Source organism: Phyllobates terribilis, unplaced genomic scaffold (assembly GCF_046119375.1).
Source record: "Phyllobates terribilis strain yellow unplaced genomic scaffold, ASM4611937v1 Scaffold_10__3_contigs__length_209671492, whole genome shotgun sequence".
In the NCBI taxonomy this organism is placed as follows: domain Eukaryota; kingdom Metazoa; phylum Chordata; class Amphibia; order Anura; family Dendrobatidae; genus Phyllobates; species Phyllobates terribilis.
In genome coordinates this window covers 134600621-134627598 of record NW_027362770.1, presented here as the reverse complement: position 1 = coordinate 134627598, position 26978 = coordinate 134600621, and the positions used below count along the sequence as shown (strand labels likewise).

Here is a 26978-nt window from a genome sequence, read left to right as displayed (position 1 = left end):
CCCTTTTGGCAAGCATGCTTGGGAGCTCGCCGAGTATCTTCAGCATGCTCGGGTGTTATGTTTGAGTCACTTCGTGTGCATGAGTTGCGACTGTTTGACAGCTTTAATACATGTGAGGAATGCCTAACAAGCAGGCATTCCTCACATGTATTAAAGCTGTCAAACAGTCGCAACTCATGCACACGAAGTGACTCAAACATAACACCCGAGCATGCTGAAGATACTCGGAAAATACCTGAGCATGCTCGTAAATCTTGAGTAACGAGCATGCTCGCTCATCACTAATGAGGAACTAATATAGGGACGGTAGGGGAGACAGAGTGATATTAGATCAGTCTAGGGGTCTCCACTTTCCCTTTCCCTAGTGTCTGGGCTTCCCTTCCCCTCATCCCTTCGTGTTACACTTTGTCTTACCTACATCATGTGTGACAGTGTGGTGGGCAATGTGGAGGTCATGAAAGGGGTATCGTACTGTGTGAGATCTCTAATGGGTTCCACTAGGAGCAATATTTCTGTTTGGTTGCATATAAAGGACTGGGCGAAGTTCTTGAAATGGCTTAGCATAAAGTAAACGGGTTCCACTGGATGTGTCCCTCTTTCCTAACTATCAAAGTTGGGAGGTATTATCATCCTTCAGGTCATTTGTATGTACGACTTGACCATCATATGCGGAACTAAACAGTTCCCAATTTTAGCATCACAAATGATTGTTCGTGTACAATTTCCAAACATCTAAAATGGTCTAAAGTGTTCATTTCAGCCAACATTTATCTGATGTGTATGGGTCGCGTCAAAGAAATAGAGATGCTACTTAGGCCCTAGTGACTCCACCACCAGACCTGCAAATTTCGATCTACACAGTCATACGGCATGTCAACCACTTACTATGCAGGTCAATTGCGTCAGGTTGCAATACTTTCAGTGCATGATGTATATTTTACTGATTGCTACCAACAATGCGATTTTCATTAGAAAAGTTTTTTTTTTGCACGGTTTGTAACAATGCCTTACGTTTCCCCCACGGTAATTGCTGCAGTGAATATAACTATCTGCATACAGATCTAGGATTTGGCTCTGTCACAATCCCTCACCTTGGGGGAGAGAAGCACTCCCTCCTCCTCCTCTTCTACCCTAGCCTGTCTGACAGGAGCTGGGCTTACAGGACACACCTCTCCTGCTTGCTAGCCCTATGCTTCTACCTGTTCGGCTTTCACTGTAGGACACTCTTACTTCTATACCAGGCGTATCTCCATTCAGTAAAGACATGGATCAGTGGACTTTCCTGCATCTTAGGGGAGTCAGACACCCCCTGTCTATGGCTGCCAAGGCCTAATTGACCCTAAAAAAAAAGTCAAACCCCTCACGGTAAGTGATATATTTTTTTTATTTGCAGAAAGTTATTGACGTTGGGATAGGAAAGAGTTAGCTGTAGTGCACGTGGAAAAAAAGCATTCAAACAGGAATTTACAGTAGGTCAAAAAGTAAAAAAGAGTATTGCAGAACAAAGAGATAACAAAAGAGAAGGTCAAACAATGGAACGATGCCAGAAGGCATAAGTGAAAGAAGACCAGGAAAAAAGAAGAAATAAATTGGTCATTATCGGTGCTGGTGGGAGTCCTATGGCGGTGGAGGATGCCCCTTTTTGAAATGCAAAAACACTGAAAAGGAACTTAAGTAAAGACTTTAATGATTTCATTGCACATAACACTGGCATTGTTAAGGTTTGTGGAAAGTCTTAGCTCCAGGCTTAAGCACCCTACAAGGGTTGAGCTCCTTGGATTTTGGAAGAAGTTAGATCTTGAAGCTTGACCTCTTCTAGTTTGGTGTGGCTCCTTGGATTTTGGAAGAAGTTTGAGCTAAGAGTTTGAGGTCTTCTAGTTTGTTGTGGCTCCTTAGATTTTGTAAGAAGTTTGAGCTAGAAGCTTGAAGTCTTCTAGTTTTGTGTGGCTTGTTTGATTTTGGAAGAAGTTTGAGATAGAAGCTTGAGGTCTTAGTTTGGTGTGGCTAGCATGGATAGCATGGAGTAACTTTGACAGATGCACATTGAAGACCATCTGGCTGCGCAACATGGCTAATCCTCACTTCCAATTTTCCACTCGAGCAAAGTTTGTCTTTCTATGAAGCTTAAAAAATATTAATTAGGAAGATAGGAACTGACTAAACCTGCTAGAGGCATTTTGGATCTAGATAGGACAACTGTGGCTAGTGCTGAGGAACAAGTCTTGGAGCTGATGAACAAGGTAGGAATGTCTAAGAATGTAATTGGTAATTTGGATAATTATTAATTATGAGATGTGACTGCGGTATGTGGAAAAAATGTTGTTGGGTAAAATTATTAGGTTTCCATACACATTTGAGTAAGGTTGATGAAAATGAACGATTTCAACTATTTCTTGTCGCGTGGGATTTAACAAAGAAGATTTTTGCCGTCCGTTGAGACACCTTAATCTAAAATGAAGTCGGTCGTGTTTGATTTCTTTGGCTGATCAGATCACTCGACTTATTATGAAAGCAATATTAACTAAAATGTGTATATTGGCAGAAGTATCGTTTGCCATACGAATGTATATGGTTGGTCATAGTTATACATCACTGGTAGAGCACACATGGCCGAGGTGTAACTCAATTAGACTTATTTTTAATTTTTTTCCAATTTATAGCCTTCAAATAGCAAAATTCGGAAAACAGAAAAATCTTCCTTAGATTTTCAAGAATAGGTCTTAATTTCTAATGCGCCAACCCAAGGATATAGCTAGTTGACCACACTTAAAAACATGGACTAAGAACATGATGAAATGTCCAGTAGCCAGGTGTTATCAACATTTTTAGGATTATTAGGACTGTTCCAGGGTCTGTGTCTTCTGGCTTAGAGCAAAGGTTGTTACATTTTTATCTTAGAGTCAACAGGGAAGAAGTAGATACTTTAGGACTTTAGATAATCTGTGTTGGTTATGACACTGAGATGGGAGTTTTTTGAGAGCTATATGTTTCTCAGTTTACATAGGAGATATACGAGTCATAATGAAACCCGGCCTTTTGTCCTTCACCATAAGTGCATATGCACATGGATGTATTGTAGTGTTAAACTGTTCCATAATTTGGTGGTGCTCATAGATTGCAATGGGCCAGTACTTCACCTTATCTGGAGGTACACGGAAGTTTTGGCATGGTCTATCAGATACCGTATCCTGCAGGTGTCCTGTCCTACTGGGCACACGGAGGGTCTGCGGGTCTATGATATGAAGCCATTGGGACCCAATGTGCCGCCAAAGCCCAAGTGTCCCATAAACAAACTAAAAATTTACTATGAAGATACAAGGCGAAGTATTACCCTCTTCTCTCGAGATCATAATCACCCAATTTGATGGGAGAAAACATATCATGGGACATCAGCAATTTTCCATTACAAGCAAGATGACATGCAATGTTCTTCTATCTATTCTCATGCTATATTTTTGCATAGTAATACTTCTCCTGATTGATATGTAAGGTATTGTTCTCTTGCTTTGTCAGTCTGCAAAAGTTAATGCACGGAGGGGTTAGTTTTGAATGCAGGCGATGTTTACAATGACCTATTTTAATGGACGTGTCAATCAGCGAGCGCTCTATGTCTATAGCTTGCCACGCTTGCATATCGGTGTTACTAGAGGTCTTTTTGACTATAGTGCTATATATATAGTATATATGTAGTGAGTGATAGGAAAAGTGTATTGTGAGCTTCACTGGTAGCAGGGACTGATGTGAGTGGATATTTTTTTGGACACGATATCTGTGTTTTATATCTAATGCATAAGGAAGATGTCATTCTATATGTTGTATTATAAGTTTACTGTTCTCTATGTGTACCTTGTTATGTATCTGTACATACTACTCTATATCGGTGTACCTACCTGTAATGACTTCTAAAAAGGGTAAAGCTGGCCATAAAGAGTAACCCTCATTTTAATTATTTTTGTTTTACATAAATCTATAGTAAATGTGAAAATAAGAAACTTTGTACTATATGTTATTAAAGAAATCAAATTGTTTCTCCTCCTGGACTGATCTTACATTCTCAAAATTATCAATGCACAGGTAAAATGTATCTTCAGTGAATACAGACTTTGCCATTACTGAGATAGGAGATGACAGTTGGTGCTTATAAGGTTCTATGGAGAAATGTAACTGTAACTGTTAGAAGTGTAACTGTAAAGTGTAAATGTAGTTTCAGGAGAACTTGCAGCAAAATTTCTATGTCTGACTCTACTCCCTCCCCCCATACAACTTCAAAGCACCAACTGTCATCTCCTATTTTAGTAATGGGAAAATCTGTCTTCACAGATTTTATCCATTAATTGACAATTAATGATCAGTCCAGGAGGAGAAAGAAGCAGATTCGTCTGATAAGATATATTACAACGTTGTTTATTTTCATGGTTACTCTTTAAGATTTCAGCGAAAATGCGGCAATCGATCAAATATCGATTAATCAATCCAGACTGAACTAGCGGATCACAGAGGGAGCTCAACAATAGAGTAGACTTGCACAAAGTGGAGAATGGTATCCACTTTTGGACATTCCTACCACACACTTGTATCTTCAGCACAAGTTGACACAGTCAGAAGAGGGCCCCTGTGCAAGAACAATATATGGGCCCTTGGTAGTCCAATAACTCATCATAATGCACAATTCCCCCTGCTTTGGAGCTGAAATGGCCCCTTAACTCATGGGCCCCTTGTGTAGCTGCACAGGTTGCACCAGTGGCACATTTTTGGCAGAAAGTAGTCCAGTGTAAACGATCATTCATGTACGATCTTTAAACAATGGTTGGTTATAATGGTCAAAATCGTTACATATCTATTGTATTTTGTATTAGTAAAATGGTATACATTGTGATCCCTTAAATTTCCATTCACTTTATGAAAATTTATGAAAATTCAGAGGTAGCTGAGCTGATTTCGAAATTTGGCACAACTGACTTCACAGATGGTATCACAGTGACCCACATTTCAGTCTAAATGTAACTCAGTGGAGCATGTTGTCGGTTAGACCAGTTTTGCACATTCGACTTTAATTTCCCAACAACGAACCGCGATGTTTGGACCAACCGGAGGTCTACTGACCCGAAGTCAACAACCTCATACCAACTTGTTAAGTTCAGGGTAACTGATCCACGCCACTTTGGACATTGCAGTCCATACTTGGAGCATGGAAGTCGGCTATGTGATCTATGTGAATATGCCTTAGTTGGCTTACTCTAGGCCACAAATATCAAACTCTGGCCCGTGGGTCAAATCTTGCCAGCAGGGTGGTTTTATTTGGCCGTCGACACCAGAACGACAACCCTATGTGGAGCCTGTTATTCTGTATGGAGAACTTTGTGGGGCCCATTATTCTGTATACTTGTTGGCCCACAACTTTGTCCAAGTTTTTCATTTTGGCCCTCTGTGTGTTTTAGTTTAACATCCCTGCTTTAGGCCAATATTTTGCTCCTGTAAACTATCGCACACCAATAATACATTTCGGGCATTTTTCATCCTTTGCCCCTTTTTTTAGACACTTTGAAAAAATTGTCTAGCGATGTGCAAAAATTTTCTGTAATATATTTGTCTAAATCGATATATGTCAAAATGGCAGTGTTACCTACTCCAGATTTCCAGCGCATCCACATTAGTAAATGTGAACCAATATTTTACCTAATCTTTTACATAGCTTCAGGTAGTGGTGTAACTTGAAACTCATGGGCCTCGATGCAAAATCTCCAACAGGGCCCCCTAACTATCACAGGTTTTTAATAGTAATAGTGTATTCATATGGGCCAAAGAGATCTTTCAGGCCTCCCTAGGCTCAAGGACCCAGGTGTGACTGCAACCCCTGCACCTACTATACTTGCGCCCTTGTTTCCAGCTACTGGGGCTGATGGACCATGTGCCCAACGGCTTGGATGCCAACAAGTCATGTTGCCTTGTCCAGGGTTTTTAGATCCAGAACTAGGTTAGCAGACTGAATTTTTGTTGAAGGGAAAGAAAACTCTAGCAGAAAAATTAGGTTCTGTTGCATCGATGTAGCTACTGGGGCTGGTGGGCCAGGGGCTTCGATGACAACAAGTCATGTTGCCTTGTCCAGGGATTTCAGATGCAGAACTAGGTCAGCGGACTGGCAGACTGAATATGTGTCGAAGTCAAAGAAGACTAGCAGAAAAATTAGGCTCTGTTGCATCGATGTAGCTAATGGGACTGGTGGGCCATGTACCCAGGAGCTTCGATGACAACAAGTCATGTTGCCTTGCCCAAGGTATTTAGATCCAGAACTAGGTCAGCAGACTGAATTTTTGTCGAAGGCAAAGAAAACTCTAGCAGAAAAATTAGGCTCTGTTGCATGGATGCCATCAATAGTGTCGGTAACAGCCCTGTACAAGGTGTACCATGAAAACTCGTCTCAATAAGCTCTTACTAAGTGATTTCATTAGAATACCATTATTTTACTTCACATTCTACCCATCCCCCATCATCACAAAAGGGTGTTGATAATAAGTAGTAGGGGGTGTGAAAGTGGTCAATGGAAAACCAAAGTATGCTCAAGGGAAGAGGGAATGAAAAAAACCCTTGAGCCGTGGAGCACGTGGGGGAGGGTTGTGTATAGGACTCAATGCCAGGCCACATGTGTGTGCTGGGATAGGACTGAACTCCTACCCCTGACATGTCAATACGACCCTACAGATAATCTCCTCATTATGAATTGTTTTGTCTCCCAGTTCATTGGTGAACAGGGCACTTATCTGATGGGGACAAGTCCGAGAACATGCTGCTGGTGCAAGCTATTGCTTTCTCGTCAATAAATACTACAAAAGGGCATGGAAATACAGGCAGCATGGAAGCCTTTTGTTATTCCACCCCGGATGCTTGAGGCTCATAGTGTTGCACTCACTTGTGTATTCTTCCATTAGCCCAGCTAATAAGAGGTGTCATATTGCATTTCCCTTTATGATTTTGTTTTCCCAGGTAATCTCGATATCTCTGGGTAGATGTAAGGAAATATTTCACACTGGTAGATATTTAGAACTTTCCACAACCAGAAGTGGTAGAGTTGGTCTAGACATTTGATTTCTGTTGGCAGATTTCCCTGATTTCAATGAGATTGGCCAACAAGTCAGGCTCTATGAGAACTGCCAGGTATTGACAACCAGCATCGGGGGACAATAGCTACATACAGAACAATTATTCTGAATTTGTGGGAATGTACCAATTTTTCGCAAACAGTCCTGGCAGGGTAGAGCTAAAAAGGGATAGGGAGCACATAAATCCCACCGATAAATCATTATTTCAGGGCAGGGTTCGGGGGCTTGACTACCAATGTTGAAACCATTGAGAATATGGCATGAACTGAACACCCAGGCTCTGACACAAGGTCCAGATGACCCTACAAAGGTCTATTTCTTATCGGATGATTCACAAATAACTTTTTAATATCATGTTCTGTGTGTTCAATGATAACAACAAATAGGGGTATAGCTTAAGAGGGCAGTCAACCAAGATATTTAGTTACCGGGCTAAGGAGTCAAAATTAGCATTTTTGCCCGGTGAATAAAAGTCTGCCCAAGTTTTGTATAGATTAAGGGTGGGCGCTCTTATGAGCCCAAGGAATCCCAGTCCAGTAATGTTCTAAATTATAAAAAAATGGCTAACTAATTTAAGGCCCCATACACATTTGGTAGTTGTTGGCTAAGCTAGAGTGACATGCCAGATCTGGCAGACCAGTATGAGGAGAATCCCAGTCCAGTTATGTTCTAAATAACAAAAAAAAGGGCTAACTAATTTAAGGCCCCATACACATTTGGTAGTTGTCGGCTAAGGGAGAGTGACATGCCAGATCTGGCACACCAGTATGAGGAGACTTAAATGCCTTGCATGCTCCTCTGGAAAAATAAAAAATGCAAATTGTCTCACCTATTGGAAGTAGCAATCCTATAAGTCAATATCGACCCCTTAACAAGGTTTGCAATATGACTTAGGATAAAAACCAAATCAGAATCTCAATTTGCAGACACTGTGTTTTGGGGTAATGCCCCTCATCAGTGCAAAGTATGAGATCTGATTTGGCTAAGTGAGAGCCTAAGACTGATATCTAAGGGGTAGGGTTTCTCCTTGTGGAGTGTGACATGCCAGTATGAGGAGACTTAAACGCCTTGTAGTTGTCAGCTGAATGATTGTACTGCCAACAGCTATCTATCCCTCATACACTGCAACTTATGTTCTCTGTTAGAGCCACTGCCTGGGAGAATAAAAGGACCCAACGTTGCAAACCTCCTTTTCCCAACATTATTTGTCGGGGAAGAGTCGGGAGGTCTTCATACAATTAGATGGTCATCCTGTAGATATAGGTGGGTTCTGAAGACTTTAGGCAATGTATGGGGGCCTTTACAGATCTGAAGAAAGCTGCCCATACACATAAGATGTATATTGGCTAAACTCAAGGATTTTGGTGGGATCCGTCAACTGTGTTATGTGAATGAGGGCATCCCAACTAAACCCCGACAGTAAATGGGAGGTCAGGATTATGCCGGAGGATTTCAACTGCCTGATCTTTTGTTCTTGGGCAGATAAGTCTCTTCCAAGCCTTCTCTTTTCCAAGTCTGGGTTGGAGAGTTAGCTATCACTGAATGAGCTCTTGGCTGGTGGCAGCAGTCTAATGTGTATGGATAGCCTAACCTAATGAAGTGAGTGCTCTGGAAGATGACTGCCCAAAAATCACCATTCTTTTATATTTAGGGAAAACAAATATTTTTCCTAAAACTGAAAGTGATAACTGACTGACCCCCAGCAATCCTGACAGCGGAGCAGTGCAAAGCCTCATCTGAATGGAGAGGGGGTCTCGTATGTACACCTCTGCTCCATTCATTGTCTACAGGACTTCTGGAGTAAGCCAATATTTGTTTCCCTAAAGATAGGGCAAAGCTTCCAATCCTGGGAAGACCCCTTTAAGTTCAGTCTATGGGGTCAAGTGTTGAAAGAGTTCGGAGGGTTTCCAACTCTAATTTCTGTAGTTTTTGTGCCATCTACACAGATGAGTTTTCTTCAACGGCTCCAAACTGTCATTGATTAACGACATCTTAAAAATGTTTCTCTTTGTCATACATTGGGTAGGGTGCATGGGGGCTAACAAAAAAACCCAGCCCCTATGCCGAAATGGTGCATGTCCTTGTAACAATGCAGTAAACTGACAAAACATAACCCCCGCTGTGCTCTTCAAGAAAACACTGTCTCTGCAGGTAGCAACAAGGCTCACAATAATTACCCCAAGGTAATGTGGCACTTTAAATAGCTAACTAAGCCTTTCTCCCTAAAATGAAAAATGTAAAAAAGCTAAAAAAAAATTAGTTAGTTTTCCGCTACTATGAAGTAGCATACATTTTTGGTAGTGACAGTGTCTTCATTGCATCTCCGCCAAGGGCTGTCCTTTAGGCTTCTCAGTGGCAATTTATACGGGTGATGTCCTGCCAATAACAATATATTTTAAGCCGACTTATAGATCATGTTTTCATGGCCTGATAGTTGGGAATGAGCATTCCTAGGAGCATTCCCCAATTATGGGCCCATCTAATTCAGCATCAGTGTGTCCAGACCCCCATACATATATATTCTTGTGATCACTATAGGAAGAGGAGAAAAAGCCACTTATCTCAAATGATAACAAAAGGATCAGACATGTTGAAATTAGAGATGGGAAAACCTGAACAGAAATGTTCGGCGTTCGTACTGGACAGTCACCGTTCGGGTCTTTCTTCTGAAGTCTGGTGCAATGTTTGGGGTAAAATCTGTGGTCGTGGAAAAGAGAGAGAGAGTTCGGGTTCTGCTGGAAGTTCGGGTACTGTTCTGATACCCAAATCAAACTTTTTCAAAAGTTCGGATCAGCTACCAGAACCTGAACTTCCAATGGTCCACCCATCCCTAGTTGAAATCCAACAGCTTGATTCTGCTTTCACCGAACATCTACCACTGAAGGATAGCAGGGACACCCCCATTACATGTTGTGTTTGAAGCACCTCTACAAGGGCCATTAGTTGTCCAAACCCAAACGAGCGTTCATAAGAATGTTTGTTTCCAATCAATGGCCCTTGCAAACAGGTCTATGACCAGCCAATAAACAAGCTTCATCCAATCATTTGGCCAACGGCCATCTCAACTGTCACTCCCATGCACAGGAGCCCTCGTTTGGCCAAGCCCTCTTGTGTTCTCTATTGGAAAGCTACCAGTTGACTCGTCAGTCGGCGGCTTATCTAAGGAAGAACGATCTGATCGATGATTCGAAATAGGACATGCGCAATTGGCTTCTCTCCTGAACATCAGTTGGCCAGCGCCCCCCAAACACATTACACTGTCAGCCGAATCCATCGATATTCATTCGACATTAGCCTAATGTGTATGGTTTTAAAAACTATTTACACTCCCCGTGTAAACAGGTTCCAACAAAATGCAAACTATATGGGGACCGAAAAATTGTTTGATACCCATACTGATTGCATTAGCACATGTAGAAAGGACTTGCAGAAATCGGCAAGACAAGTAGTGCAAATGGTGGCTAACTGCTGTTGAACCCTCTTTTTTTTAGGACATGTGACAATTGCATATGGCCAGTTTAGGATCAGAAGATTGGAGTTGGCATCAAAACCATAACTTTAGTGTTATCATCAGATTGGCAGGTATCCACCCAAAGAAAGCTTTGTACATTTCCAGGCATCGGAGTGATCTGCCTGCACCTGTATAGTAATATAACCTGCACCATTTTTATATCAGGTCCTAATATGCCCTAAATACCTTCCCTATGTAAACAGATCATTAGCACAATCCGGCTGTGATCATAAAGTGTAAAGCGCTTGATCTTAAGGAAACTGTGTCTGATTATATTATGACTTTTAAAAATTTCAAAGTCGATGTGAGGTTGATTCTTCTCCAAATGATTCCCCTATATGTGAGGTGACCCATGAGTCATGATCACTGCACCTTCAAAATGACAGTATAATTTGTGTTTGTAGTTGTGATCTGTATCTTTCGTTGGTGCTGTCATCTAATATGACAAAATGCTTGGTTTTACTTGTAATTATAGCAGTCGTCAGAAATACCACTTCAATGGAGAATATCTTACGCTACAAAGTGTTTGGGTCAACGACTATATACAGATGTAAAGCCTAAATCCTATCGTGACTGGAGATAACCCCGATGCAGGAGGCTGAGATGTGGTTGGTGGGATCCATAAACTCTAGAGATACTCCTATGTTTGTGACGTAGAGAAAAAAACGCACAGGATTAGTGATAACTTACTGATTGGTGGCGGTTCTAACGCTAGGACCCACTCCGATCGGCAAAACGGAGAATTTTGATCCCGATGGAGCACTTTTATCCCGTTACAAAAAGGAGCGGCAGATCAGATGACCCACAGCCTATGTGGCTGCTGAAAAAAGCCAAGCACAGCATTGGGAGTGAGAGGAACGGTGGTTGAGCATGTGCACTGGTGCTCCATTCTAACTGGGACAAAAGTGCTCCATGCTGAACATCGGTGCTGGTCTCAGCAGTCGGACCATCACTGATGAACAAGTTGTCACCCGTCATGCAGATACAGTGGGGGCCAAAAGTATTGGCACCCCTGCAATTCTGTCAGATAATACTCAGTTTCTTCCTGAAAATGATTGCAATCACAAATTCTTTGGTATTATTATCTTCATTTAATTTGCTTGCAAGGAAAAAACACAAAAGAGAATGAAGCAAAAATCAAATCATTGATCATTTCACACAAAACTCCAAAAATGGGCCAGACAAAAGTATTGGCACCCTCAGCCTAATACTTGGCTGCACAACCTTTAGCCAAAATAACTGCGAACAACCGTTTCCGGTAACCATCAATGAGTTTCTTACAATGCTCTGCTGGAATTGTAGACCATTCTTCTTTGGCGAACTGCTCCAGGTCCCTGATATTTGAAGGGTGCCTTCTCCAAACTGCCATTTTGAGATCTCTCCACAGGTGTTCTATGGGATTCAGGTCTGGACTCATTGCTGGCCACCTTAGAAGTCTCCAGTGCTTTCTCTCAAACCATTTTATAGTGCTTTTGGAAGTGTGTTTTGGGTCATTGTCCTGCTGGAAGACCCATGACCTCTGAGGGAGACACAGCTTTCTCACACTGGGCCCTACATTATGCTGCAAAATTTGTTGGTAGTCTTCAGACTTCATAATGCCATGCACACGGTCAAGCAGTCCAGTGCCAGAGGCAGCAAAGCAACCCCAAAACATCAGGGAACCTCCGCCATGTTTGACTGTAGGGACCGTGTTCTTTTCTTTGAATGCCTCTTTTTTTTTCCTGTACACTCTATGTTGATGCTTTTTCCCAAAAAGCTCTACTTTTGTCTCATCTGACCAGAGAACATTCTTCCAAAACGTTTTAGGCTTTCTCAGGTAAGTTTTGGCAAACTCCAGCCTGGCTTTTTTATGTCTCGGGGTAAGAAGTGGGGTCTTCCTGGGTATCCTACCATACAGTCCCTTTTCATTCAGACGCCGACAGATAGTACGGGTTGACACTGTTGTACCCTCGGACTGCAGGGCAGCTTGAACTTGTTTGGATGTTAGTCGAGGTTCTTTATCCACCATCCGCACAATCTTGCGTTGAAATCTCTTGTCAATTTTTCTTTTCCGTCCACATCTAGGGAGGTTAGCCACAGTGCCATGGGCTTTAAACTTCTTGATGACACTGCACACGGAAGACACAGGAACATTCAGGTCTTTGGAGATGGACTTGTAGCCTTGAGATTGCTCATGCTTCCTCACAATTTGGTTTCTCAAGTCCTCAGACAGTTCTTTGGTCTTCTTTCTTTTCTCCATGCTCAATGTGGTACATACAAGGACACAGGACAGAGGTTGAGTCAACTTTAATCCATGTTAACTGGCTGCAAGTGTGATTTAGTTATTGCCAACACCTGTTAGGTGCCACAGGTAAGTTACAGGTGCTGTTAATTACACGAATTAGAGAAGCATCACATGATTTTTCAAACAGTGCCAATACTTTTGTCCACCCCCTTTTTTAGGTTTGGTGTGGAATTGTAACCAATTTGGCTTTAGGACAATTCTTTTTGTGTTTTTTCATTGAAGACAAATTAAATGAAGATAATAATACCAAAGAATTTGTGATTGCAATCATTTTCAGGAAGAAACTGAGTATTATCTGACAGAATTGCAGGGGTGCCAATACTTTTGGCCACCACTGTAGGTGATAACTTGATTTCTCTGGCCATCCTTAAGTAAGGATTCCCTCAAACTAGACTCTCCAACTACCTGATTGAGCATATCTAGATGTACATGCAACTTCAACATCTGATGGCTCACAGCCATACCTCTCAGCTCCCTCATACACAGGTATGCTTAGATAGGCCAAAAGAAAGGACACAGTATAAGTCGCCATCAGATTCTTTTGGCTTTTGTCATTTGAGAATGAAGGTTTGGCCATGTTAAAATCCAACATGCCCGATACTTCTTTCTTCTGCTATCTGCCACTGGGGAGAGTCAATGTACCCGGTCACTTCCATCAAAAATCATCTAATTTGGTCAAATTACAAAAATCTCAAAATCTCAGATTTAAAATTTAGATTAAAAAAAATCTATGACCATAAAAAAAATGAAGTAAAAAGTGTGCATCAAGGCTGACTCTGGGCATTGTCTTGAGCACTTTTCTTTGGAAAAAAGAATTACAATAGGTCTGTATTACTGACCAGTAGCCACCCAGGGTGGTGGCATATGACACTTCCGCAAGCTGCCATATTCTTCACTAGAAGCATCATGAGAATATTCCCAGTGAATCCTTGAATATAAATACCCTATAATCCCCCATATCAAGTAGTATCAGGAGGCAAATAAATGTGTAGGCCTATGACAGAGTTGTATGGCAATGGCTTTTTCCCCAGTATGTGTATAAGGGATCGTTATCTAAGGTATATGAGGCAATTCTTCTTGTCTCTAATCTCCTCTTAGTACTTTTGATGCCCTCCCTCCACATAAATCTAATTCTGCATGCCCTAAAGGTGTTGACTACTCATGTGCTTGGAGCTATATCTACCCCTCCTGGTCATAATTACTCTACCCAAATTAGGAAAACATTATCAAAGGGTATGAGATCAAAGGAAGAAGGGAACACCAAATCCTCTAGTAGGAGATAAGGTGAGTCCGGGCAGAGCTCATTTAACAAATCCAGGTCTGGCTGAGTCTGTTTAATGACCTTTGCTTGATCATGAAGAAAGATTGCAATGCAACAGTGGATAATGCAATCAATATCTGAGCACACACTGGCATACTGATGTTGATCTTGAGGAACACTTCTAAGCAAAATGGCATAAAACTACTACTGATACCATATCCTGGTAATCCGTAATAAGCTAATGATAGGGAATGTGGGACAAGACCTTTCCTCCAAGCTAGGCCAAACAGATTGTGATGAGAATTTGTTGACATGGTCTTAATAAATAAAATCTATCACTTGCCATAAAAATATATTTTTTTCCCCTGGTGTAAATGCCGCTGTTGTCTTGAATCCTGCTGTTATGCTTCTGGTTTTGAACCTTTGGTTCTGTGTTCAGCTGAACCACAGCAGATTCACCTTTTCTTTGGGTGTTTTAGTTCTTTTATCTTTGTTTCTGTTTTGGGTAACAGGTGTTTTTCATTTACTCTGTGTCTTTCTTATCACCTTTTGGGTGCAGCTTGAAATACCTTTCCCTACAGGTGTGTTTCCTTGTGGTGAGAGACTTTGTTGGATTCATTCACTTTGCTGTAGTTTGTGTTGGTTGCAGTAGTTTTGTGTGTGATTCCTTTATTCCTTAGGGAACTGCTACTCTAGCGATCCTAGGAGCTGCTAAGCACATTCAGGACAAGCCGCCGTCGAGTGGGGGCGCTATTACGTTATCTTAGGGTGCCAACCTCCGCTGTCAGGCATGGACAGACCAAGGTCAGAAAAGAGATTTTCCTAGTCTGAACAGGGACCTGTTAGGTTCAAGTAGTTGCCTTCCCGGTTTGTACTTTACTCGTGTGAATGTGCTTTGGCAGTCATAACACCGGAGTTGTTCTTCTTTTGTTTCTGACACTCTCTGTTCCGGAGATATGGCCTCCTCTTCCCTTTATATAAATCTGGCCTTATTAGTCATGTGGGTGTGGTCAACAACTCTTCTTCATGGGTGTCTTCTTGAAGATCACACCCAGTTGCCTAAAAAGATTAGATTAATATACAGGGAAGAGAGGGCCATATCTCAGGAACGGAGAGGAGCAGGAACAAATGAAAAACTACTTTAGATGCAGGAGAATAGCGACATTTAGACCAGGTAAAAAATGTCATATTTATGGGAAGCCACAGCTTCTTTTTAAGCCTTCTCAATGCATATATGACTGTATCCATTGCTCTTTCGCCTGATTCTTTCCTGACGATTTTTCTTCAGCTCTTCCTACTATTTTTTATCTTGTCTTGCTTCACATTTCTATACTATTTTTGTTGCCATCACTTGTTCTTCTAGTTAATTAAGTTGAAGGTTATTTCCACCAAAATCCAATAAATGACCAATGAATATAAGCTCTTGAGTTGTTCTCTTCTATCTCTTTTTTCTACAGCTCTATTCATTCATTTCTTAGTTCTGTCTTTTTCTAAAACAGATAACGGCCGCCTTATAGAGGTTGTCACCTACTGTTGTCAGGTTCCTGAATGGCAAATCAACCTAGTTATGGTGTGATATATGTTCAAAGTATTATTGCATGTGAAAGCCTGGAAACTTATGTGACAAATGTCTTTGATATAATGTTCCATTGCCATTTTTGGAAAAATTAAAGGGAACCTGTCACGTTGGACGTTATAAGGGCAGTCTGTTATAGAGTCAAACAGAATGATATATGACTTGTGGGAGAAGAGTCAGTATATCTTATATTTTTTTTCATTGAAATCCCTGCACTTTCAAAACTGAGGAGTCAAGTGGGCGGTCCTACTCAGAGACTAATAATAATATCTGTATGTGCAGTCATATAAGAAAAGCTGTCAATCATTCAGTCAGCATCCATCTTGGTATGTCTACACTGGCACTGGTCAGACTAACATCAGTCTTACACCCATCATCTATCATTGGCATAAAAAATGTATCTTTGAATTTCAAGTTTCTATGGCAACAAGATCACTGTCCACTGAATTTTTTTTTTAAAACAGAGTTCCTCCTAAATATTGCTGTTGTTCCACTGATTCTGGAACAGTTTTCCTTTTTCTTCTGTGCCCCTCCATTGCAAAGTTATGTCCCCAGAAATAAGGATGCAAGTTTTCCCTTCAATCAACTGGGCGTGTACCACAGAATTTCTCTGTGGGCGTGGCCATGTTTTGATAGGTCAGCATCAGAAGAGAAAACACAGACTCCCACAGAGAAGTTCTGTGCTACACACCCAGTTGACTGAAAGGAATATTTGCATCTTTATTACCAAGGGGAATAACTTTGGATTGGAGGGGCACAGAAAAAAAAGAAAAACTGTTCCAGAATCAGTGGAGTAGTGTCAATTGGAGGATGTACTCAGTTTAAATTAAAAAAAATAAGTGAAAGGTCCCCTTTAAGAGATTTCAACTTTCATAATATGTGTGCTTGGGAATCCACACAGGTCTGTGCGTGTCAATGATCACCTGCCAAAAATATTCAGTAAAGGAAGGACACAACATATTGTGCTACTGGGTATGTAACGCAACAGAAGTGCAGCATACATACTGTATATATATGTATATACAAATATATATATATACATATATATCGGAATATCCATATACATATACAGTATATGTGGGCATCATGTGTGTTCTCCAATGGAAGATGTCATGAATAACAGACTGGAAAAGTAGCCGTTGGGCAAATGTGTTTGTCTGGCAACCGACATCTTATTTAGCCAGCTTTACCCTCAGTCTGGTACCATTAGGTCTTGAGGAGTCATAGTCAGAGACAGATTGGTTTCTAATAAAACCCTTTCTGACAACCTTGCAGTTGTCAAATAACAGCTCTAGGATGAAAAACAAACCATTCAGATAAGAAACAGCGCCACTCTTGTCCTTAGGCTGTTCTTAGTATTGCAGCTCAGCTTTAGTTACTTCATCTGCAATGTCAGACATAGACAATGGACAAGACTAGCTCTGTTTTTCCTCTTTTTACTAATCTCAAACACCCCTTTTGAGTGTAAGATTGGGAATAGTAAATCGGTAGCAACAGTCACAGAAAATAGATCAATTAAGAATTGTTACACACGTGGTCAAAATTGTTGGTACCCCTCGATTAATGAAAGAAAAACCCACAATGATCACAGAAATAACTTGAATCTGACAAAAGTAAAAATACATTAAAAATCTATGAAAATGAACAAATGAAAGTCAGTCATTGCTTTTCAACCCTGCTTCCATAGAATTAAAAAAAAATTAAACTCATGAAATAGGCCTGGACAGAAATGATGGTACCCCTGAAAATAATGTGACAAAAGGGACATGTTAAATTAAGTTGTGTCCACTAATTAGCATCACAGGTGTCTACAATCTTGTAATCAGTCAGTGGGCCTGTATATAGGGCTACAGATACTCACTGTGCTGTTTGGTGACATGGTGTGTACCACACTCAACATGGACTAGAGGAAGCAAAGGAAAGAGTTGTCTCAGGAGATTAGAAAGAAAATTATAGACAAGCATGTTAAAAGTAAAGGTAGACCATCTCCAAACAGCTTGATGTTCCTGTGACTACAGTTGCACATATTATTCAGAAGTTTAAGATCCATGGGACTGTAGCCAACCTCCCTGGACGTGGCTGCAGGAGGAAAATTGATGACAAATGAAAGAGACGGATAATACTAATGGTAACAAAAGAGCCCAGGAAAGCTTCTAAAGAGATTGAACTTCAAGCTCAAGGAACATCAGTGTCAGATCGTACCATCCGTCGTTGTTTGATCCAAAGTGGACTTCATAGGAGACGACCAAGGAGAACACCATTGTTGAAAAAAAAAACATAAAAAAGCTAGACTGGAATTTGCCAAACTACATGTTGAAAAGCCACAAAGCTTCTTTGAGAATGTCCTATGGACAGATGAGACAAAAAAGAAAGATTTTGGCAAGGCACATCAGCTCTATGTTCACAGACGGAAAAATTAAGCATATCAAGAAAAGAACACTGTCCCTACTGTGAAACATGGAGGAGGCTCTGTTATGTTCTGGGGCTGCTTTGCTGCATCTGGCACAGGGTGTCTTGAATCTGTGCAGGGTACAATGAAATCTCAAGACTATCAAGGGATTCTAGAGAGAAATGTGCTGCCCAGTGTCAGAAAGCTTGGTCTCAGTCGCAGGTCATGGGTCTTGCAACAGGATAATGACCCAAAACACACAGCTAAAAACACCCAAGAATGGCTAAGAGGAAAACATTGGACTATTCTGAAGTGGCCTTCTAAGATCCCTGACCTAAATCCTATTGAGCATCTTTGGAAAGAGCTGAAACATGCCGTCTGGAAAAGGCAACCTTCAACCATGAGACAACTGGAGCAGTTTGCTCATGAGGAGTGGCCAAAATACCTGTCGAGAGGTGCAGAAGTCTCATTGACAGTTATAGGAATCGTTTGATTACAGTGATTGCCTCAAAAGGTCGTTCAACAAAATATTAAGTTAAGAAGAGAATCATCATTTCTGTCCAGGCCTATTTCTGGAGTTTTAATTTTTCTTTAATTCTGTGGAAGCAGAAAAGCAATGTCTGACTTTCATTTGTTCATTTTCATAGATTTTTAATTTATTATTACTTTTGTCAGATTCAAAATATTTCTGTGACCATTGTGGGTTTTTCTTTCATTTAATGAGGGGTAACAACAATTTTGACCACGTGTGTATATAATACTGCAATTTATCAGCTGACCCTCATCTGGCCTATAGCTGGAATGGAGTACCCTTCCAGATTCCATCGTGTCATACCTTTGAAGTATAAGGATTGCCCTCAGCCCTCAACCCTTTGACAGATGTTGAATATCTGTGTGTCATATCAAGAGCTCATGAAGAGTGATTGGATACATTCTAGTCCATTCCAAACATTTCCATCTCCTTCTCATGACAGACGTTTAAAAAAGACAACCTTAACATCTCATATATAAAGCTGAACCTCTAAAAAAGTTTTTCCAAAGTTGACTGAATGCATGTTGACCTTAATCATAAATCCCTGTACCTGACAGAAACATGGAGATATTTTATTCTGGATGTTGTCAGCTTTAGTGCTCCTCCAAAACACCTTAGAAAAGTGATTCTCAAAGGGGAATTATGTTTTTTTTCAATAAATAAGGCTCAGTTAGATGCTATAACTTTATGATAGTTTCTTAGTTCCTAGGCATTGACCATAAGTCAACAACAATCGAAAGGAACCTGCTCATTCATAGACACGTTAGGGATCCTGGATCCATGGACAGATACATCATTCGGACATTATAGAGCGTGCCATGGTCAGAAAACTCCGTAGTCGGTTAAAGGGGTTGTCTACTGACATGACCTCCAGTCGATATGATTTATAAGGGCATATTGACTGTAGAGAGTTAGGAGTCACCAGCTGGAGATCTTCCAAAGCGACAAAACATTTAGCTGCTCAACAAAATTTTAGAGATTCCACTTTGGTGGGCCCAATAGATGTCTACTTTCTTCCAAAAACTGCACCACATCTGCCAAGAGGTAAGTGTGATATTGCAACTCATCTCCCTTTCCTTGTATTGGCAGACACATCCTATGGACAGGGTTGGAGCTGTTTCTGCAAGAAATCAGCCATGATTTTCTAATCCTGAACAACCTTTTTAAGAATGTAGCTCATTAAAGGGGTAAAACTTCCCAATCTCTGGGGGTTCAATTACTGGCACCCTCACCAATCTTGAGAACCAGGGTTCTGAAGAGCCCTTTGTGAATAGAGACATGGTCAATCCTGATCACTGTGGCTCCATTGTTTCTTAATGAGACCACCAGAGATAGCCAAGCATCGTGTTCTGTTGGTCTTCGGCACTCCCATGCACAACCATCACTTGCTCTGTAGGACTGTACATACAAGAGTCCCAATAGTCCTAGAGATGGCTGGGGGCCACACTGAGTGACATTTTTGGCTGCATGTGGCCCCCCAGTCCATGGGTTGTACACCTTGATCTAACCCTTACAACACACCATGTAGTTAGAGGGGTCATGATTAGCAAACATCTAGAAGTAACTCATTCCATCACGTGCCATCACTGAACCAGTTCATTCTGTCAAGAACATCAAAGTAACCAGTTTTTCCGTAAGTTCTCCTCTCCAACCCCCTCCACCACTTCTCATGTCCTATAATAAAGATTTGGCTGTGCCTCCTCCTATTCCTCAGTAACCCCAGGCAGAATGACTGCAGTAAAAAAAGTAGTGTAACCAGAGAATTCGCTCCCAGCAAGTCTCTGAAAGTAAGAGGCGTGTGCTCACAGGTCTTACTGGGAGAGCTTTGGGAAGCTTGTGGTTGGAGCTGAGTGACACCTTCATAATGCTGGGTACAGGAGCATGGAGACAAGGTCAAGCTGGCCTCATGTTCGAGAGTGCCTCTCCCTCTGTAGTGCGTACATGTAGTCATCATTTACCCTTCTATAAAGTACTCCCTGAATGTTGAAGTATAACCGTGACGCGCCCCCTGGGCCTGTGTTGTGCAGGGGATACCCGGAGCCAGATCGCTGGGGATTGTAGTCTCCGTGGCACTGACCCGGTCCGTGCCCAGGGTGGTCAATTCAGTGGCAGTCTTAGTGTAATAACAAATGTCCAACTACACCACCCGTGGATTGCGGTCAGTGGGGACCGCCGCTGCGCTGCAGACTGCTGAGGCTGATGTTGTTTGCGCAGCCGAGTATGGGATTACTCCCCACGGGAGAAGTATTGCCTCAGGACAGCTAGTGTGGATGATGGGAGTGATGGTGTGTGCGTCCCAGAACTAATGGTACTGGTGCGGCGATGAAACACAGAGACGTGTGGTGCAATTTCCAATGCTTTACTCACAGTTCTCATCCAGGTCACTTGTGCACATGAAGGACCGCCTGAGCCGTGCTGCGTTCACCAGGCAAGGGGCTCGACCAACTCCCAGGCAATTCCAGAGCGTGGCACAGGGCTCTCTTCTCTTCCCTTCTCTGGCCGTCCTCACCAGTGACCCACCTTTGTCCAGCTTCCTCGGGCCTTCTCTCGGCGAAACCTATCTCCGGTTTCCCTGACCCTACGTGGTATGCTTTCTTGGTGGATGTAGTGAGGGGTCGCACCAAGATGTGGTCACAACCTCCGGTCCTTGGCTGAGGAATCTTTTGCCTCCACCAATTTGGGTCCCGGTACCCTGCTCTGCCAACCCTTCACCCGCAATCTCCTGGGCCTTTGGGGTTCCTTCTGCCTTCGTGTCTCTGGGCCTTTCTCTGTGTTCCAGTTCCTTATTTCCTTTCTTACTTCCTTTGCTGTTCCTTCTCCTCTCTCTCTCTCTCAGGCCCCGGCCTCCTGACAAGGCCTGCCCGTGGAGCAGAGCCCATGCAGCAGCTCTGCTCCCTGTCACTTCTCTCAGGCTCAACTTCTTCTTCTTTCCCCTGACTGGACTGGACTGAACTCCCTACTCTAAGATGGTGCCCACCTTATATACCTCCCTCTAGCACCCGAGCCCAGGTGACTAGCAACCAATGGGCTCCTACCTATGCCCAGAGACCCACCCCTATCTGCTCCTACACCACTGGGTTTTCCTCCCCCTCCCCACTCCAGCCAGGGACAGAAGCTGTCGTGCCTGCACTTCTGTGGGAGCACCGTTGAGCTGTCCCTCGGAAATGGGGTGTGTGTGGTGCATGCAGCTTACTGAGTCCTGGTCCACACTCCATCCTTACCCGGGAGTGGAATATCACACCTCTGGTTTGAGGTGCAATACCCCTGTAGCAGCCGAGCCCTCGGGGTGCTACAACCGTATTCCATAAATCAATAGTACACGTGAAAATAAGCAACTTTATAAATTATCTTATCAGAGAGATCTGCTTCTTTCTCCTCCTGGACTGACTTTTCCCTCTCAATTCTGGGGTAAAATCTGTTTTCACTGAAGACAGATTTTACCCGTAAATTGAGAATTTTGAGAGAGAAAGTTGATTAGTCCAGGAGGAGAAAGAAGCAGATTTTTCTGATAAAATATATTACAAGTTGCTTGCTTTCATATGTACTATTGATTTATGAAATCAAAATTAAAACGACTGTTACCCTTTAAGTGTTGTGAATGAAGATGTCACAATCACACAATACACCATCAAGTATGAATGGTAAAAGCTGACCCAAGGTGCTAATTGGAAAACCGCCTCCATCACCCAAAATCTGGAAAATCCATATGTGATCCTTCAGAATATGATCATTGAATCTATTTTTCCTTGTAATTGGCTGCTATGCTCGTGATGTAGAATTGAGAATGCCAGTGGGACACCAAATCAGTGCCTTGGCTATGGTGTTTATCTATACTGTCCTGGACAAAGGAAATCCTAGCAATGACTTTTCCTGAAATAACTCTTCTTATCCTGATATGTAAAGGGCTTTATTATGGTAGTCACCAGGCTTTTTTCCTTGTCTTCCACCATGTGGCACTGGTGGTCTGCAGCTTCTGTGATGTGACATTTTTCTGCAATTTCCAATAGCATTAATCCATAGTGATCTTTGCAACCTTAGGAAGGCGATGACATGGGTGGCTAATGGAAGATATAGAACAATTCAGCTTACCACCGTAGACCTACTTCTAAGTATACTTTTCATAGAGGAGATACTTGTTGAATAGCTATAGCCCATAAGAAAATTTGGATGGTACAAAGTCAAAGCTTGGCACATGTCATGCCATTAACTTAAGGCCCTCATAAAAGTTAGATAAAAGTTGGCCAGACCCACCAATTTCGACATCTGATGTCTATGGGGGCATTCCGACTCTTCACCAACAGAAGATGTTGGTGGACAGAAGAATGAGGCCTGTTGTTACAATTTCAACAGTTGATCCTTTTGTTAAGGAAAATAAACTGCTTCCACTGGAGTCTGGCAGCAACTTTCCCCTCTATTCCCATGGAAAACACGAGTGCTCTACTGAGTGCTCCATGCTTGAACTACAGGGAGAAATCAGATTACTTGTCAGTAGCACATAGAGTTCTTATTGACCATGTGTTTGACCATGAGTACTGGGTGATGGGCGCTGTAAGTACGACCCTCTTAGGATCCGGACTTAAAAGCTGTGAATAAGTATTTACTATCCTCAGAACAGAATCAACCTTCTCATTTTGAGGAAAATCTTGTTAAGTAATTTTGTCCGAAAGTCTTCCCATCATGAACATAAGGAAGGAGAAAAATAATGTTGAGGATGAGAAGGTAAAACATCTAACAATCTCTAGATGCCCAAAGTAAACCCCCATGCTTACTGTTCCATGTCAATCTTAGTTTATTTTCCTGCTCATGACCGCTGCAAGCAATCAACACGGAGGTCAGAGATTGGCTGCAGTGGTCAAGTACATCAATGCATCAGGAAAGGAAAGAAAGACAGGCAAGGAACATCTCAGCATCGCCACTGGAGCAGCAGAGGACTTAAAGAGAATGTGTCATCAAAAAATTACCTATTATTTACATCAGTTTTTTTGTGTTACATGTATTTTTTCTTTAATTTGGCAACAGTTTTTTTTTTCAAAATTCAATAAATATAACGAAAAAAAGAGAAGAGTTTCAATTTTCACACTGACCACTGGGACTATTTTAGACTCATATTTCCTGTTATTTTTAGAAGACTTTTCAGAAGTCTCCTTATCATCACAGACAGGATCATATTGACAGGTAAGTAACACCTAGAAGATTACACAGCGTCCACCAATCACAATAGTTGAAGTCATCGCTGCCCCTGCTCCCCTTCTCCCTTCACAATGACCTTTGTACACGCTCATTAGATGCTTCAATACAAAAGATAAGGTCTGAGTCAGTCTATTGCTGCTAATGTACATGTGCATTTCCTGAATGAATGGGAAGTATGAATCTAGAAGAGCCCTAGTGGCTAGTGTGAAAATTCCAAAATTTCTCATTTTTTACTACAGATCATGATATGAAAAATAATAAAAAAAATAATATCAATAATTTATAAGAATGCATTTAACATAAAAACCCGATTAAAACCATAGGTCATTTTTTGATGACACATGCCCTTTCTTTTTATTTCATTTCATTTTTTAAACTCTGTGACATTCCCTTTAAGCAAGAAATTTCTCTTAAACACCTAAACCCTGAAGAAATAAAGAAAAGCATGATTTATGTCAGCTTTGATTAAATCTGTGTTCCCATGAAACTCCGCCACGTGTTGCAAGATTGCAGATTGTTCAGTACCTCGGGCTTAATATTTGATTCTGCAGCTTGTTCAGTGAGATAGGAAGGAAAGTATCTCTGTAAGTGACACTGTGATGTCATTGGAGTGTATTGGTGGTATCTCTAGTATCCCACCAATACACTGCAAAACAATAACAGAGGGAAACCTTTCCAAAAGACCACTCCTATGAGAGAATCACACAGAATGTTAACCAAAACCACCCTTCTAGAAGACTAATGCAAAAAACACACCATAGATAGGTATATAGATAAATATGAGAGAGAAAGATGGATAGATAGATAGATAGACAATAAATAGATAGATGATAGATAGATAATAGATAGATAGATGATATATAGATAGATAGATAGATAAATAATAGATAGATGATATATAGATAGATAGATAGATAGATAGAAGATAGATAGATAGATAGATAGATAATAGATAGATAGAAGATAGATAATAGATAGATAAGACAGATGGATGGATAGATACAGTTAGGTCCATATATATTTGGACAGAGACAACATTTTTCTAATTTTGGTTCTAGACATTACCACAATGAATTTTAAACAAAACAATTCAGATGCAGTTGAAGTTCAGACTTTCAGCTTTCATTTGAGGGTATCCACATTAAAATTGGATGAAGGGTTTAGGAGTTTCAGCTTCTTAACATGTGCCACCCTGGTTTTAAAGGGACCAAAAGTAATTGGACAATTGACTCCAAGGCTATTTCATGGACAGGTGTGGGCAATCCCTTCGTTATGTCATTCTCAATTAGGGTATGTGAACACGATGCAGAAATGAAGCAGAAAATTTCTGCATCATTTCTGCATCTCCCTGGCAGAAAAAACGCATGCAGATTGTACATGCGTTTTTCCTGCAGAATACATGCGGATCCACATGCAGATTCACATGCGTTTCCACATGCAGATTGACAAGCGCTTTCCAGGCGATTTGAGCATCACCTGGAAAGTGCTTGACAACTAGGTCACACTGTATAAATCCATGCAAACAGCGTGGATTTATATAGTGTGACCCGAGAGAGTGTATATACTTACCTCTGATGGCCCGCGCTGTCCTGCTCTATCCGTTCTCCCGGCTGCCGGCAACTTTGAATTGAAAGACCTGCCGACGTCAGCGTCACGTGACCCGTCACATGACTCTGACGTCAGCGCAGGTCCTTCAACTCACTGCAAGTGCCGGGAACCAAGCAGGAGCACAGCGCGGGCCGACAGATGGTAAGTATATATATATTTTTTATTTTATTCTTGTTTTACAGCTTTTTTAATGGTACCTGGGTGTGGATGAGACTCTCCTCTCCTCCACACCCGGGTACCATCCGCACATTAGAACGCGCCAATAACGCAAGTACAGATGCAGTCTTGCGGAATTGGAGCGTTCTAATGCTAGTCAATGGCGGCGAAAACACCGCGTTTACGCAAAATTAATTGACATGCTGCGGATTTTTGAGCGCAGCGTTTACGCTGCGGAAAAATCCGCATCATGGGCACAGCACATGCGGATTTCAATTGGGGAACATTGCTGCCCTTCTACCATGCGTTTTTCATGCGTTTCCGCAACTGCAAAAACGCAGCGGAAACGCATTAAATACGCATCGTGTGAACTCAGCCTTAAGCAGATAAAAGGCCTGGAGTTGATTTGAGGTGTGGTGCTTGCATTTGGAAGGTTTTGGTGTTAAGTAAACATGCAGTCAAAGGAGCTCTCCATGCAGGTGAAACAAGCCATCCTTAAGCTGCAAAAACAGAAAAAACCCATCCGAGAAATTGCTACAATATTAGGAGTGGCAAAATCTACAGTTTGGTACATCCTGAGAAAGAAAGAAAGCACTGGTGAACTCATCAATGCAAAAAGACCTGGGTGCCCACGGAAGACAACAGTGGTGGATGATCACAGAATAATCTCCATGATGAAGAGAAACCCCTTCACAACAGCCAACCAAGTGAACAACACTCTCCAGGAGGTAGGCGTATCAATATCCAAATCTACCATAAAGAGAAGACTGCATGAGAGTAAATACAGAGGGTTCACTGCACGGTGCAAGCCACTCATAAGCATCAAGAAGAAAAAGGCTAGACTGGACTTTGCTAAAAAACATCTAAAAAAGCCAGCACAGTTCTGGAAGAACATTCTTTGGACAGATGAAACCAAGATCAACCTCTACCAGAATGATGGAAAGAGAAAAGTATGGCGAAGGCGTGGTACAGTTCATGATCCAAAGCATACCACATCATCTGTAAAACACGGCGGAGGCAGTGTGATGGCTTGGACATGCATGGCTGCCAGTGGCACTGGGTCACTAGTGTTTATTGATGATGTGACACAGGACAGAAGCAGCCGAATGAATTCTGATGTCTTCAGAGCCATACTGTGTGCTCAGATCCAGCCAAATGCAGCCAAACTGATTGGTCGTCGTTTCATACTACAGATGGACAATGACCCAAAACATAAAGCCAAAGCAACCCAGGAGTTTATTAAAGCAAAGAAGTGGAATATTCTTGAATGGCCAAGTCAGTCACCTGATCTCAATCCAATTGAGCATGCATTTCACTTGTTAAAAACTAAACTTCAGACAGAAAGGCCCACAAACAAACTGCAACTGAAAACCA

The 26978-nt window shown here is 41.7% G+C and overlaps 1 protein-coding gene across 2 annotated transcripts in view; it reads left to right on the top strand.

Moving 5' to 3' along the window:
• Positions 1 to 1186: 1186 nt before the first annotated feature.
• Positions 1187 to 26978, top strand: part of FAT2 (FAT atypical cadherin 2) — a 104725-nt gene continuing 78933 nt past the window's right edge. Inside the window, exon 1 of one of the 2 annotated variants that reach the window (XM_073649827.1) lies at positions 1187 to 1365. The gene's annotated coding sequence lies outside the window, so the exon portion shown is untranslated. Of the gene's footprint in view, positions 1370 to 26978 lie in introns of both variants that reach the window. The other variant, XM_073649828.1, reaches the window with a different exon arrangement.